The sequence below is a fragment of the Heterocephalus glaber genome, unplaced genomic scaffold (assembly GCF_053883595.1).
Source record: "Heterocephalus glaber isolate CG9 unplaced genomic scaffold, H.glaber_assembly_v1.0 deba00001452, whole genome shotgun sequence".
Taxonomy (NCBI): Eukaryota; Metazoa; Chordata; class Mammalia; order Rodentia; family Bathyergidae; genus Heterocephalus; species Heterocephalus glaber.
The window spans coordinates 3,246,380-3,258,972 of NW_028258302.1; the positions used below are offsets into that span (position 1 = coordinate 3,246,380).

At 47.8% G+C, this 12,593-nt stretch overlaps 1 long non-coding RNA gene across 2 annotated transcripts; it reads right to left on the reverse strand.

Moving 5' to 3' along the window:
* Window positions 1–4,230: 4,230 nt before the first annotated feature.
* On the reverse strand, window positions 4,231–10,457 carry LOC110347111 (uncharacterized). Of its 2 annotated transcripts, none has more exons than XR_015452718.1 (3): window positions 10,285–10,457; window positions 5,329–5,700; window positions 4,231–4,553 (listed from the first exon to the last, which is right to left on the reverse strand). It is a non-coding gene; the product is annotated as an uncharacterized LOC110347111 (long non-coding RNA). The 2 variants fall into 2 exon arrangements; XR_015452717.1 differs by lacking the exon at window positions 10,285–10,457 and adding an exon at window positions 9,681–9,973.
* Window positions 10,458–12,593: the final 2,136 nt, after the last annotated feature.

The window sequence follows — 12,593 nt, forward strand, 5'->3', positions numbered from 1 at the left end:
GACAAGGAAGATAGAAACTAGAACTCTTGCACACTGCTGGTAGTGATGTGAAATGGTACAACCACTGTTCAGCAGAACAGTGTTGTAATTTCTTTAAAACTTAAACATATACTTACCAAATGACCTTGTCATTCCAATTCTAGGAGTTTACTGGAGAGAAGCAAAACCGTATGTCCATACAATGCTACGTACATGAATGTTCATGGCAGTCTTATTTAGAATAACTGAAAGCTGGAAAGCCAATTGTTTAGCAACAGATGAACGGATAAACATTCTGTGGTATACCTATACAATGAACAGTATTCAGCAATAAAAAGAATAACTCTTGATAGATGCAACAAGATGAGTAAATGTCAGTATAATTATGCTTAGTGAAAGAAGCCAGAGAGTATATACACTATATGATTTCACTTACATAAAATTCTCAAATAGGGAAAGATCAATAGTTACATACGAATGTGGGAGGGAGGCTAGAGAAAAGGATTACAAAGAAGTTGGAGAAAACTTTCAGAAGTGATGGATATTTTCATCATCTTGAATGCAGTGATGTTTTACAGGTATACACATGCATCAAAACTTAGAAAATTCTATAATTTAAATATACAGAGTTTATTATATGGGAATATAGTACCACAAAAAAGCTGTTTGGTTTTTATTATTATTATCTTCCTTATACATATTTATAGGTGATAGTTTGTAGTTTGAAATATGTATAAATATGTAATGATCAAGTCAGCATTTCCATCTCCTTTAACATTTAAAAATTTTTTATTAATAAGTGATAATTCTACATATTTATAGGGTAAAGTATGATATTTCAATACATGTGTATAATATGTACTGATGAAATCAGGGAAATTGATGTTTGTACCTCTTTACTGTTACTTTTTGTTTGGGGTCTCCATGCTCCTGTCTTTTAGTTATTCATAAAATAGACAACTGGTTACTGTGAACTCCAGTCACCCCACTGTTCTGTAGAACACTAGAATTTACTATTTTGGAAACTGTTATCTAACTTCCTGCTGTCTCCTTCCCAGCTTCTAGTTTTCACTATTCTATTTCCAGTTCAACTTTTTAACTGCCACATAGGAGAGAGAATATGTGGTATTTGTTTTCCTGTGTCAGACCAACTCCATTTAATATAACTTTGTCTGGTTCCATCCATTTTGCTGCAGATGATAAGACATCATTCTTTTATGGTGGAATAATAGTTCATTGTGAATGTATACCACATTTTCTGTATTCAGTCATCTGTATTCAATCAACAGAATAGGTTGATTCTATAGCTTAGCTATTGTGACTGGGGCTGCAATACATATGGGTGTGGAGGCACCTCTCTGATGTGCTGTTTTCTTTTCCTTCAGATATAAACTCAGAAGCAGGATAGCAGACTCAGTAGTGTATTTTTAGATTTTTTAGGGCCCTTCATAGATTCTCCATAACAGCTGTATTACTTTATATCAATTTTTAAAGATAAACCACCCAAAGGCCTTCTCTCCGATTCTTCTCTCTGAGCCTTGCCACCCTAACATACCTATCTCACTGAGCACTTGCACCTGCTAGGTCAAAAGGCCCAAGTGGCTGCAGCCTGCACCACCTGAAAACTTCTCTTTCTCTAGGCCCCACTCCAAGTAGGACCCTCATGAGTAACTTGGTAAATGGGTAGGAATATCACACCCAGATATAAAACACAGTGCCCCAAATTCCATAGGCCCATGAAGTGCCATACTTCTTTCTTGGCAGTAGGGGGCATGGAGTACAGCAATTTGCCTCCCATTTTGGATGAGATAACAGGACTTGTCCCAGAACTCTGGACCTTTGATACATCACGAAGGTACCAGTACCTGAATCTCTGTGGGGTTTATCTCCTATCTCCAGCATAAGTGCATCCTACCAGATCTTAGTTTTATTCTTAGTCGTAGCCATATGATGGCACCAAGGTAGTAGGCCAGCATGGGGTCTGTGAGGTGAAAAAAGGCCAGGCTCCCTCACAGTGATTTGTGGACCATAACAATGTTATCTCTTCAGGGACTAGTGTTAAACTCAGGGTTAAACTACCCCAGAGGTCTGGCTTTTCTCTTTTCCTCCAAGCATAGCGACCCTGGTAAATTGTTATAGTTCCATTTGCAGAGGGCTAGAAAGATAGAGTCAGTGCTGGTGATGTAACTACAAAGTCCTACTCAAGGGCATCTGGCCTTCCCCTTGTTCAAGAAGCTTTTGTTCTGTGATTGATTTAATTCTACAGATGGTGTGAGGGAGTTTGGATCTAACTGAAGCGACTCCCAACTGCACAGAATCTAATAGAACAGGAAGACTCGGTGTATTCACATTCACTCATCGAGCACCATCCAGAACCTAGGCTCTTTAGGTCCTCCTTCTGATGAAGAACTGGAGTGAACTGGCACTGACAGGCAGGGGAGGGACCACAGCAGAAGGAATGCACAGCTCAAGTCAGCCCAAGTACCGTCCTGACAGGCCGCTGGGAGGTGGGGCTTGGGTCGCCTTGCCCGGGATTGCTGTGGGCATCAAGCCCACAGTAAGGAAGTTCGTCACCCTGCACCAAGCCCTGGGAGCACTCAGCAGAGGACTCCGGCAGCTTCCTGCTGGTTGAGCAGGGCCCCAGAAGGACAGAAGAATGTCCTCAGCAGTTACCAAGCTAGAGCAGGTGGGATGGGCAGGCTGGAGGACAAATGAAGGGGCAGGAAAGCAGAGATAAGGTGGAGAAAAGAGAGTGGATAAAGGGAGGAGGAGATCTGACAATGAGGAGATTAAACTGCCAAGTTCTGAGCCTCCTCAGTGGCTCTGACCAGGAAGCTGCCACTATCTATCCTCTCCAGTCTGGGGAAGGAAAGAGGAGGAGCCTTTCCTGAGCCTCTGCCTGAGTTGTCCACTCTGTGGACATCATCTCTTTTCATCCCTCGTAGCTGCCGTATGAGAAGGAGTGATTACTCCTCCATTGTATGGAAAGGAACCTGGGGCTTGGGGAAGGGAAAAGGTCTGCCTGCATCCCACAGCTGGTGAGAGTCTGGTTTCCAAAGCCAAGAGCACTTCCAGCTGCTCCCTGGTTCCCAACTTTCACCCTACACTCCCCAGAACCAGGATTAGGAATCCAGAACAGCAAGGCTGCTGTTGAGAGGTATGAGCTGTGTGGAGGCTGTCGGTGGAATAATACCTGGGCTGGGTGCTGTGGGAGACCTACCTGGGGAAGCTCCCCATGCATTGAAGAAAACTGCCCATGGAATAGATCTCCTATCTTAGTGTTGCCGAGTTCCTGAGCACAGCAGCTTTTGTGGATTTACTGACACGAGCTATGGTTCTACATGTAGCAGGAGCCAGCAGTCAAACAGAGCAAGGCAGAGGCTAGACCCTCAGTTCAGGGACTTTCTTTCCAATCATTCTGTGATGCCCAGAAAGGAAAATTCACAGACCCTGAAGTCACACTCCAAAGGTTATTCAGTACTTCACCAGGATGGATGTACCTTTCCTTCTCTTCTTCATCTGAGGCCTCTCTTCTTGGATCCAGGGACTTGAGGATGTCATTTTCCATAGTCTTTCATTTTCACTGCTATGTAATGTTCCACTGTACAACATTCCTACACTTGTCTGTACATTTTGCTGCTGGCATATACTTGAGACATTCCAGGGTTATTTTGTTGCTGTTTTGAGATGGAGTCTCACTATGTTCCCCAGGCTGGACTTAGACTCCTGAACTCAAGGGGATCCTCCCACCTCAGCCTCCTGAGTAACTGGAAATACAGGCATGCTCCACTGGATCTGGTTGGCATTCCAGTTTTTGGCTATGAACATTTCTGTATATCCTTCTCAGTGAAAGAGCTTCTCTAAAGTAAACAGCAGAAGGCACATGATTAAATTATAAGGCAGGTGCTCCTCAGCTTTACTAACAATGCCCAACTCTTTTCCAAAGTGGATACCCTGTCCTCAAGGGGCTCCTGGCTGGTGGGGAAGACAGGGTATAATCTGCCTCTTTTAATTCTTACCACTAAGCCACATATAAGTAGCTATCTTTAGTTCCACTTTATAGATAAGGAAAACCCAGGTCCAGAGAGGTTAAGTAAGTAGTCCAAGGTCACACTATTTGTTAAACCACAGTGTATATCTGACTCTAAAGTTAATCATATGCTCCCATTATAAACTGCATAATAGAATTATATTTCTGAATGTTTGCAAAGGGAGAGATTTCATAATTTTTACTCTTTTCCTTTCCTAAAGTTATTATTCTCATAAAAGCTTCTTCTTCTTTTTTTTTTTTTTTTGATGTGTTATCAGCGTCTACAGGGCAGCTAAATGAGGGGGTTTTTGGGGGGTTTTTTTGGTACCGGGGATCGAACTTGGGTCCTTGCACTTGAGCAGCAGGCGGTGAAACCACTGAGCTAAATCCCCAGCCAAATGAGAACTCCCTCTCCCAGAAAGCCCACTCTGAGCCCAGCCCAGCCCAGCAGAGGCCACACTCTGTAATTGCTTCTTGACTTCAAAGATGAGGGTTCCAAGAGGACAAAACCTGTGTCAGGGGCATAGTATGTGGCAGTAAGTATCTGAGGAAAGAAGGAAGAGAGAAGGGAAAACTGAAGGAGGGAAAGCAAGTTTGAAAGAAAAACACCACTCTAATAGCAATAAATGCCTTGTGTGGAATGTTTGCTCTAGGCCAGGCACGGGCTACACCCTCGGCTGCATCCTCCCCCTCCCTTAGCCACTTCAGTCCTGTAAGACGGTGCCATTTGCATCCTCCATTGGTGTTAGAGGGGACTGAGGCTCAGGGCTGCATTTCAAGGAAATGACTCTGTGGCATGTTTCTTAACCACACTGCAGCTGAGGGGCCACTTCCCCATGTCCAACAGGCACAGAGGGGCTCATCAATGACTTCCCAGCAGGAAATTCTAAAGCATGCCATTCCAGGCTCACTTGGGCTTGATTTTGGAGAGTTTCCCACTGCACTCTGCCCTTTCTCTGAGGTTCCACCTGAAGAGTGGAAGCTGAGGAAGGGGTCTCTGGGTCTAGAGGTGCCCAAGCTTGTCTCCTCTTTTGATGCCTACCATCTATAGCTGCAACTGGTGCACAGAGCCCACCTGTCTCCTGGCCAGACCCCTTGACCTCCTGTGCCCATGGCTGTGCTCCTGGTCACAACCTCTACCCACTCTGCACTGGCCCCTGCTCTCTTCTTCTCCACAGTGTTGCTGGGCTCCTGGAAACCCCTTGACACTTCACCCTCCCTCTGTGAGGCTGCCCTGCATGACTAAGCATTGCCTACACTGGCAATCCAAGGTCAGCATCAGCTGGGAATTGGTTAGACATGCAGATTCTTGGACTCACCTGCAGAGCAATTGAACCAAATCCTCATGGCTGGAGCCCAATCTCCATTCAGGTCACAATAAGCCCACCAGGATATTCTGGTACATGCCCAAATCTGCACCCGGTCCCTCCCTCCAGGGCTTTTGGCAAAAAAGCCCATGCTCCAACTTGGTCAGACTCCACATCTTGACATTTAAAAGGAGGTTTCGGTGGTCCAGAAAACCCCCTTATCCCTCCCACTTGTGTAGGTCTTTTAACTGAAATTCTGGATGCTAGCTCTGTTGTGTCTGATCTACTCTTCCAAAATATCCATTCAGAAAGACAAAGCTGAGAACAGGTGGCTTGTCCACTGCTGGATCTGTGTCCCCCAGAAGCAACAGATGCCTCAGCTCCCTGGGTGAGGAAGGACAGAAAAACAGCTAAGAATTAAAAATTCATGGAACAGTGTTTCCAATGTCTTTTCTCATAATATATACAATGTGTTTTCGATTCTCAACTCATTTAACCTTCATGTCACCCTTGATAGCTCCCACGATATCAAAGTCACCCCCTGGTACAGCAGTCAGCTCATGAACTCTGGGCCAAGTCAGCAAAAGCCATCCACAGAGTTCTTGTCTTCAACCAGTCTCTACTTTCCAGTCCTCTGCACTGTCACTGCCTACATTCTGGCCTTGTCACCCACTAGCCCAACTACTTCATAGTATATTTTCGTGGGCAAATTTACTTAACCTCTTGATGTCTCAGTTTCCTCTTCTGTAAGATGAAGATTTTATAGTATTCAAAAGAAGTTTATGGGGCACCTACAGTATTCTAAGCAATGGGGACATGTTAGTAAGGTAAAGAAAGAAACATCCCTGTCTTTGGGGAGTTGATATTCCAGTGGGGTCCTGGGAAGGGAGAGGAGAGGAGAAAGACAATGAACTGAAAGGCAAAATATATGGATAAAAACCTTTATACAGGTATACATATGTGCTGGGCATGATGGTATACAACTATAAACTCATCACTCCAAAGGCTGGGCCAGGAGGATCAAGAAATTTGAGACCAGCTTGGGCTACATAGTGATTTCAGACCAGTATGGACCACATAATGAGACCTTGTCTCCAACTAATTAATTAATTAATAATTCACTCGCTCATGCTATAAACAACAAAAGGAAGAGGATAGACAGTACTAGGGTTGGGAAGGGATGAGGGCTAATTTTAGTGGGTGGTTAAGGTGAGTCCTCCTGACAAGGTGAGATTTGAGCAGAAATTTGAAGGAGAAAATTACATGGAACCTGGGCAGATAGTATTCCAGGCAAGTGCAAGAATTCTGAGGCTAATGGGCTCTTGGAACGTGGGAAGACTGGCAAAGCAGTCCATGTGGCTGGAGTAGAGTGAGGAAGAACAGGCCTGACAAGTGGCTGGGGTGGGGGGGACTAGATCATATAGGGACCTGTCTGCCATTGCCAAGACTGTGACTTTGATTCCAGGGAAAGGAAGGCAGATGTGAGCAGAGGAAGGACTTGGTCTGACTTTATATTTGAAGGGGCAGAAGTGGGGAGCCCAGGGGCCACTGCAGTCTTTTGGGCAAGAAACAGCAGGGGCCTGGAACAGCTCTGGCAGCAGTAGGGGGAGAAGTGGTGGGACCAAGGATTCATGCTCGAGTTAGGATCAACAAGATCTGCAGAAAGACTGGATGTGGGAGTGAGAGACAGGTTAGGGGGTAAGGAGTGGGGAGGGATAGGGATGACTTTAAAATTTTTAGCCCAAGTAGCTGGGAGAATGAAGTTGCTGTGGATGGGACAGGGAAGCCTGAGGGAGGTGCAGGTCTGGGGAGACTGTTCTCAGACATGTGAAGATTAAGATGCTATTGGACCTCTAGCAGAGAAGCCAGTGGACTGCTGGACATTTCTGCTCAGAGAAGAGGTTTGGGCTGGAGATAAAAACGTGGGAGACTTTAGTGCACAGGGGACATTATTAGAAAGAGATCCTGAAAGCCTCCTCTTTGTATGAGTATTTAGAGAATTAGATTAATTCAAACATTTAAACAGTGTGTATGGCTGGGGATGGTGGTGCACACCTATAATCCCAGCACATGGGAGGCTGAGGCTGGAGGATCGCCACAAGTTCAAGGCCAGCCTGTGCTACATAGTGAGTTCAAGGCTAGCCTGAATTACAGAGCGAGACCCTGTCCCAGAAAAGGAAGGGAGGAAAGAAAGAAAGAGAGAGAGAGAGAGAGAGAGAGAGAGAGAGAGAGAGAGAGAGAGAGAGAGAGAGAGAGAGAGAGAGAAAGAGAGAAAGAAAGAAAAGAAAAAAGACAAAAAGTGTATCACACATAATAGACACTCGATAAATGTTAGCTATCATCATTGTCACTTTATGTCACATGCTCCCCCACTAGTTTCCCACCATGGCTATCTCCATGCCACCCTCCATGTTGCTAGTCAGAGTGACCATTCTGAAGCACAGATCTGACCATCCCTCCCTGCTCAGACCTGCAGTGGCTTTGTATGGCCTATAGGTTAAATGCATAGTTCATAGACTGTCCCTAGTGCATTTCCTGATATGGTCAATGCTACCCTCACCAGCCTCAATTTCTGCTGCCACCTCCTGCCATACACACACCTCCCACCTTATCCTCCAGTAATAATAGAAAACCCTTTGTTCACAGTTTGCTGTCTTTGAACATCTATCTGCCTTGACTTGTCCTGAAGCAAACCTGTGTACCAGTGATTCTTACACACTCTAGGAAGCCTCCCTCCCCGCCCAGGGCCTGTCCCTTCCTTGCAAAGCTACTGCCTGTGCTCATGGGCACACCTAGAGGAGGAAGATTTTGCTCCTTCCATCACTAAGCACTGAACCTCCATAAGGAAGGGGATCAGAGGAGAGAATAAACAAAGGATCAAGACCCCATTCATCATAGTAAATGTTATTGTTACCATGTTTTAGTTCAGAGAGGCCCAGAGGGAGGAAGGCACTTGCCCAGGTTACTCAGCTGGTAAACACTGCAGCCAGGAGTGGACTCCTAACTTGTCTGAGTCAAAGTTCTGTGCTCAGATAATGATACACACACACACACACACACACACACACACACACACACACAGAACTAATAATCTCAGGCCACTTGGAGTAGTGGAGTCCCTTGGTCTTCCAATTATTTCCTACTAGGAAGGGATCCAGGTTGAAATAAGTATTCATTTGTTTATTCAATAATTCATAAATTCAGCCAGGTGTGGTGGTATATACCTGTAATCTCAGGGATCTGGAAGGCTGAGGCAGGAGGATGGTGAGTTTGATCCTAGCCTGAGCAACTTAATGACTTAGCAAGACCCTGTCTCAAAATAAAAAATACAAAAGGGCTGGATATGTTGCTTAGTGCAAAGGCCTTGAGTTCAACCCCAAGCACCACAAAATAATAATAATGATAATAGTAATAGTAATAATTCACTCATTTATTCTCATTCATTTACTTCTCATTCTTGCATTCATTCATTCACTCACTCATTCACAATCACTATTGTTTACATCTGCAATTTCTACTCCCAGACGCCAACCCTACCCTCTGAGAGCTCAGAACATGGACAGAGTCAGGCCAAGGGACAAGGTGGCATACATAGGGTGGGAATGGAAGACAAAGAGCTTTTGGTGAACATTGGAAGATGACCAGGATTTACCAGGTGGCCCTGGAAGGATATTCTAGCTAGAGTCTGCAGCATGTGTAAAAACCCAGTCCCTTGAAACAGTTGCAGAAAGAAGGTGCCCTGAGGATGTGGCAGAAGTGGTAAGGGATCATTGCTGGGAGAAGGCTGGAGACTTGGTCAGGGCCAGGGTCAAGATTAATTTAGAAGTTAGGCATGCAGCAGGGTTAAGGTTTGAGTTGGGTTTGGGTTCCGCGATTAGATCTTGAAACCAGATTATTTGTTTTTAACCTGCTGCCTTTTCCATAAGGATTCTGGTGCCTCGTGTCCGGGGTTTATGATCAGGCCTCCCAAGAACCTAAGGATCTAGATGAGCTTTAGCAGTGGGATTCAAGGTGCAGTAAATTTGGGACACTCTAGGGAGCAAAACCACATCTACTGGGTAAAGCGTCTTCACTTTCTTCCTTCCTACTGCACAGATGCATTGACTGTGTGGTCTTGGACAAGTCATTTAACCTTTCTAGACCTTCTAATGCTACCTGTTAAATTCCTGCCTGATCAGAATGGAGTCTGTGTTCTGGGTGCCTTCTTTGGGTCAGGCACCTTGGGGCAGCACAGATGTGCCCATCGGCTACCGACAACACCCCAGGGTCCAGTAGGAGTGACCCTCAAATCCACCGCCAAGCATACAATAGGTACTCCCTCAAGCCTGGTTTCTCTCCGCTGCTGCCCCCACCTCCCCACTTACCTTCTCCAGGAGCCCCTCAGGCGGGCCGGCCGGGTGTGCCGACTCACCTGTCCGGAGGAAGGGGCTGCGGCACCTTCGGCCTGGCTGCCCCCTGCCCGTGCCGGTCCGGGGCCAGCGCCAGCGCAGCGTATCCCGCATCCCGCGCTGCCCCAGGCAGGGAGCAGCGCAATTACCCTAATTACAGCCCGGCCTTGGCGGCGGTGGTGAGCGCGGCCAAGCCGATCCGAGAACGCCCCCGGCCCAGGGCCGAGCGTGGGAACCGCCGTGGCCTCTGCCTCGGGCGGCGACCGCCTGGGGGACCCCGCCCTCCCGCCGCACGGCCGCCGAGGCGATAAGCCCGCCCCCCCGCTCGCACTGGCGCTAATTACTGGGCAGGCTGGGCGCTAGCGGCCCCTTTCATCTGCAAGGCCCATTAACTGCCCTGTCCTCACTCCTGGGTGGGGAGCAGCGGCGGGCCCGCAGTCCCAATTGCCAGGGGAAGCCGAGTGGCCCAGCGGGCGAGGAGGTTCCCACGCGCCCGGGACGCCCTGCCCGCCGGCGTGAACCCCCGCGTCCGCCCCGCGCCTTATCCACTCCCCCTTCCCACGCCCACTCGCTCGCTCACCCATTGGTCCATTCCTGCGCTAATCGTTTCCTGACTGCCTTCTAGCGACCGTTTCCTTCTGAGAACATGGAAATAATAGCCCGAGCCTCACAAGATGGTCCTCAGCTTTGGGCGGCGTGGGGAGAAACCGGTAGCTCATGCAGTCAGTGCCTGCTCTGTGCTCCACCGGTGCCAACCAGACCCCGGCTTCCGCCCATAACTACCCCGGATGGCGGATGGCGTACCCCCCACCTCACAGACTGCCTCGCAGAGCGGTGATGGGCCTGGCCAGCGTCACGCGGCTACAGAAGCCTCAGACGTGTGCCCTCCACGCATCCCCCACCACTCCACCACAGTGACTGTGCAGTCAGTGCCAGTGTCACCAAATGCTGGCATTGCTGGAGCACTTCCGCTGGGCCAGGCACTGGGCCAAGGGCTTGCTGTGGATTGTCTCATTGAATCCTTGCACCAGCCTTGGGGGCTGGGTATTCTGATTGGATTTTCATTTAACAGAAGAGGAAACGGAGGCTGAGAGAATAAGTCACTTCCTCAAGGGCACACAGCTAGAGGTGGCAGAGGTGAAGTTTGAACCCACCAAGCTGACAGAGCCCCTGAGACTGCACTGAACAGTGGAAAGGAAGCACCACTCTGCCCCCACCCTCATGTCTTCTCCAGCCTCGGGCTTAGGATAGGCAAAGATCTGTCCAGTGCCTTCTTTTTGCTTCTCAGTCTAGTGACTGGGTCAAAATACTCAGGGAACAGTTTTAAGATTTGATGCCGAGGAAAGGCAGGAGATAGAGAACAGCAACCTGAATGTTTGCACTCTCTGGGCCTCAGTTCTCACCTATAAAATGGACACAGTAGTCCCCAACCACCTCCCTTGAAGCACTGTGATCATTTGTTGTTCTTCAGTTCACTGATTTTGCACTTGATCTTAGCCAAAAGGCCGAGAAGCGATTTAATTCACTGATTTTGTTCATTCACTTACATATTTCTCTGTTTTCTTCCCTTTTTTGTTAGTATATATTTGCGATACGTAAGAAATACATTCATCATGGGGAATTGGAACACTGACACATCGCATCTTAATCCTTTTTTCCTCCCCTTCTCCTCCCATCTCCCCTCACCTCCAGATCTCTTTCCCATCTCCACAGTCTATCTCTCTGCTTCCTGCGTTGCTAATTTTGCTCCTAAGCTGTTTATACTTTGGCTTCCCACATAAAAGAACCCACGTAATACTTAACCTTCTGTTCACTTATGCATTTCTTGAGTGCCAACCATGAACTCAGTGCCAGGGCTAGGGTGCCCAACCATGGAATTTGCCAAGCACTTAGGAGGTTCCCAGGTTGCAAGGCTGGAGTGCTAAAGTCGAGACAATCCTGAGCAAGTCAGCAAGTTGGTTGCCCTGCCTGTGCTGGATGCTGGGGATCTGAGCCCCATCAGAGCCTGGCCTGGTCTCTCTGGGAACTGGAAGATCGCCTGCCTACAGGGAGGGATGCCCCATGCCAGCTGTCGGCATTGGGAATAGGAGAGGCCGAGGCACCTTGGTGATGCACTGTGCTGAACTTTTTCCCAGTCCCCCAGCACCTCCAGGCACCGACTCCCCATGTGACCTCAAGCAAGCCACTTTACCTCTTAGAGCTGCCTCCCATCCTTTCTGGGGGTGGGGGGTGTGGTTGGGTGAGCTCCAGCCCCCTTGGGATGGTGGCAGGAGGCCTTTCCAGGAACTCCCAAGGGAAATGGACGCCCCTCCCCAGGGGCGCAGTGCCTACCAGGAACTTCATCACTGCTGGGCTCTTGTCAGTAGCCAGGTGAAGACATGCCTGAAAGCACCTAGAAAGGTCAGCCAAAATGGTCCTTAACCCCAGCATGTCACTGACCATCGGTAAGGCTCAGTTTCTTTATCTTTAGGATGGGGGCAATTTTTCCTACCTCCCACTCTTGGGGAGTAAGTGAGATTCTGAAGTTAACAGGAAAAGCCAGGTGTTCGGGACACACTTGCCTTTTTCTGTACCCCTGCTCTCTGTGCCCATTGGCCTGGCCTTAGCAGATGTCCCCTTTCTGCCTTCCTCATTCTCCTCCATTTGTCTAACCTTCAGTGGACATGCACCAAGTGCTGATCGTCTTAGGAAATTAGGCAAGGCAGAAGGGTTTTTAAAAAATAGGATCTTTTTTCTCTTGTGGGAAGCCACAGTGACTCCTGGAATCTCAGAGCAGAGGGAGGAAAAAGAGCTGCAGCAGTCACGACACTGGGGAAATAGAACACCAGCTACTTCACTACACCTCTTTCTTGTACTGCCATGTTCTGCCTGGGTATCATTTCCCTTCAC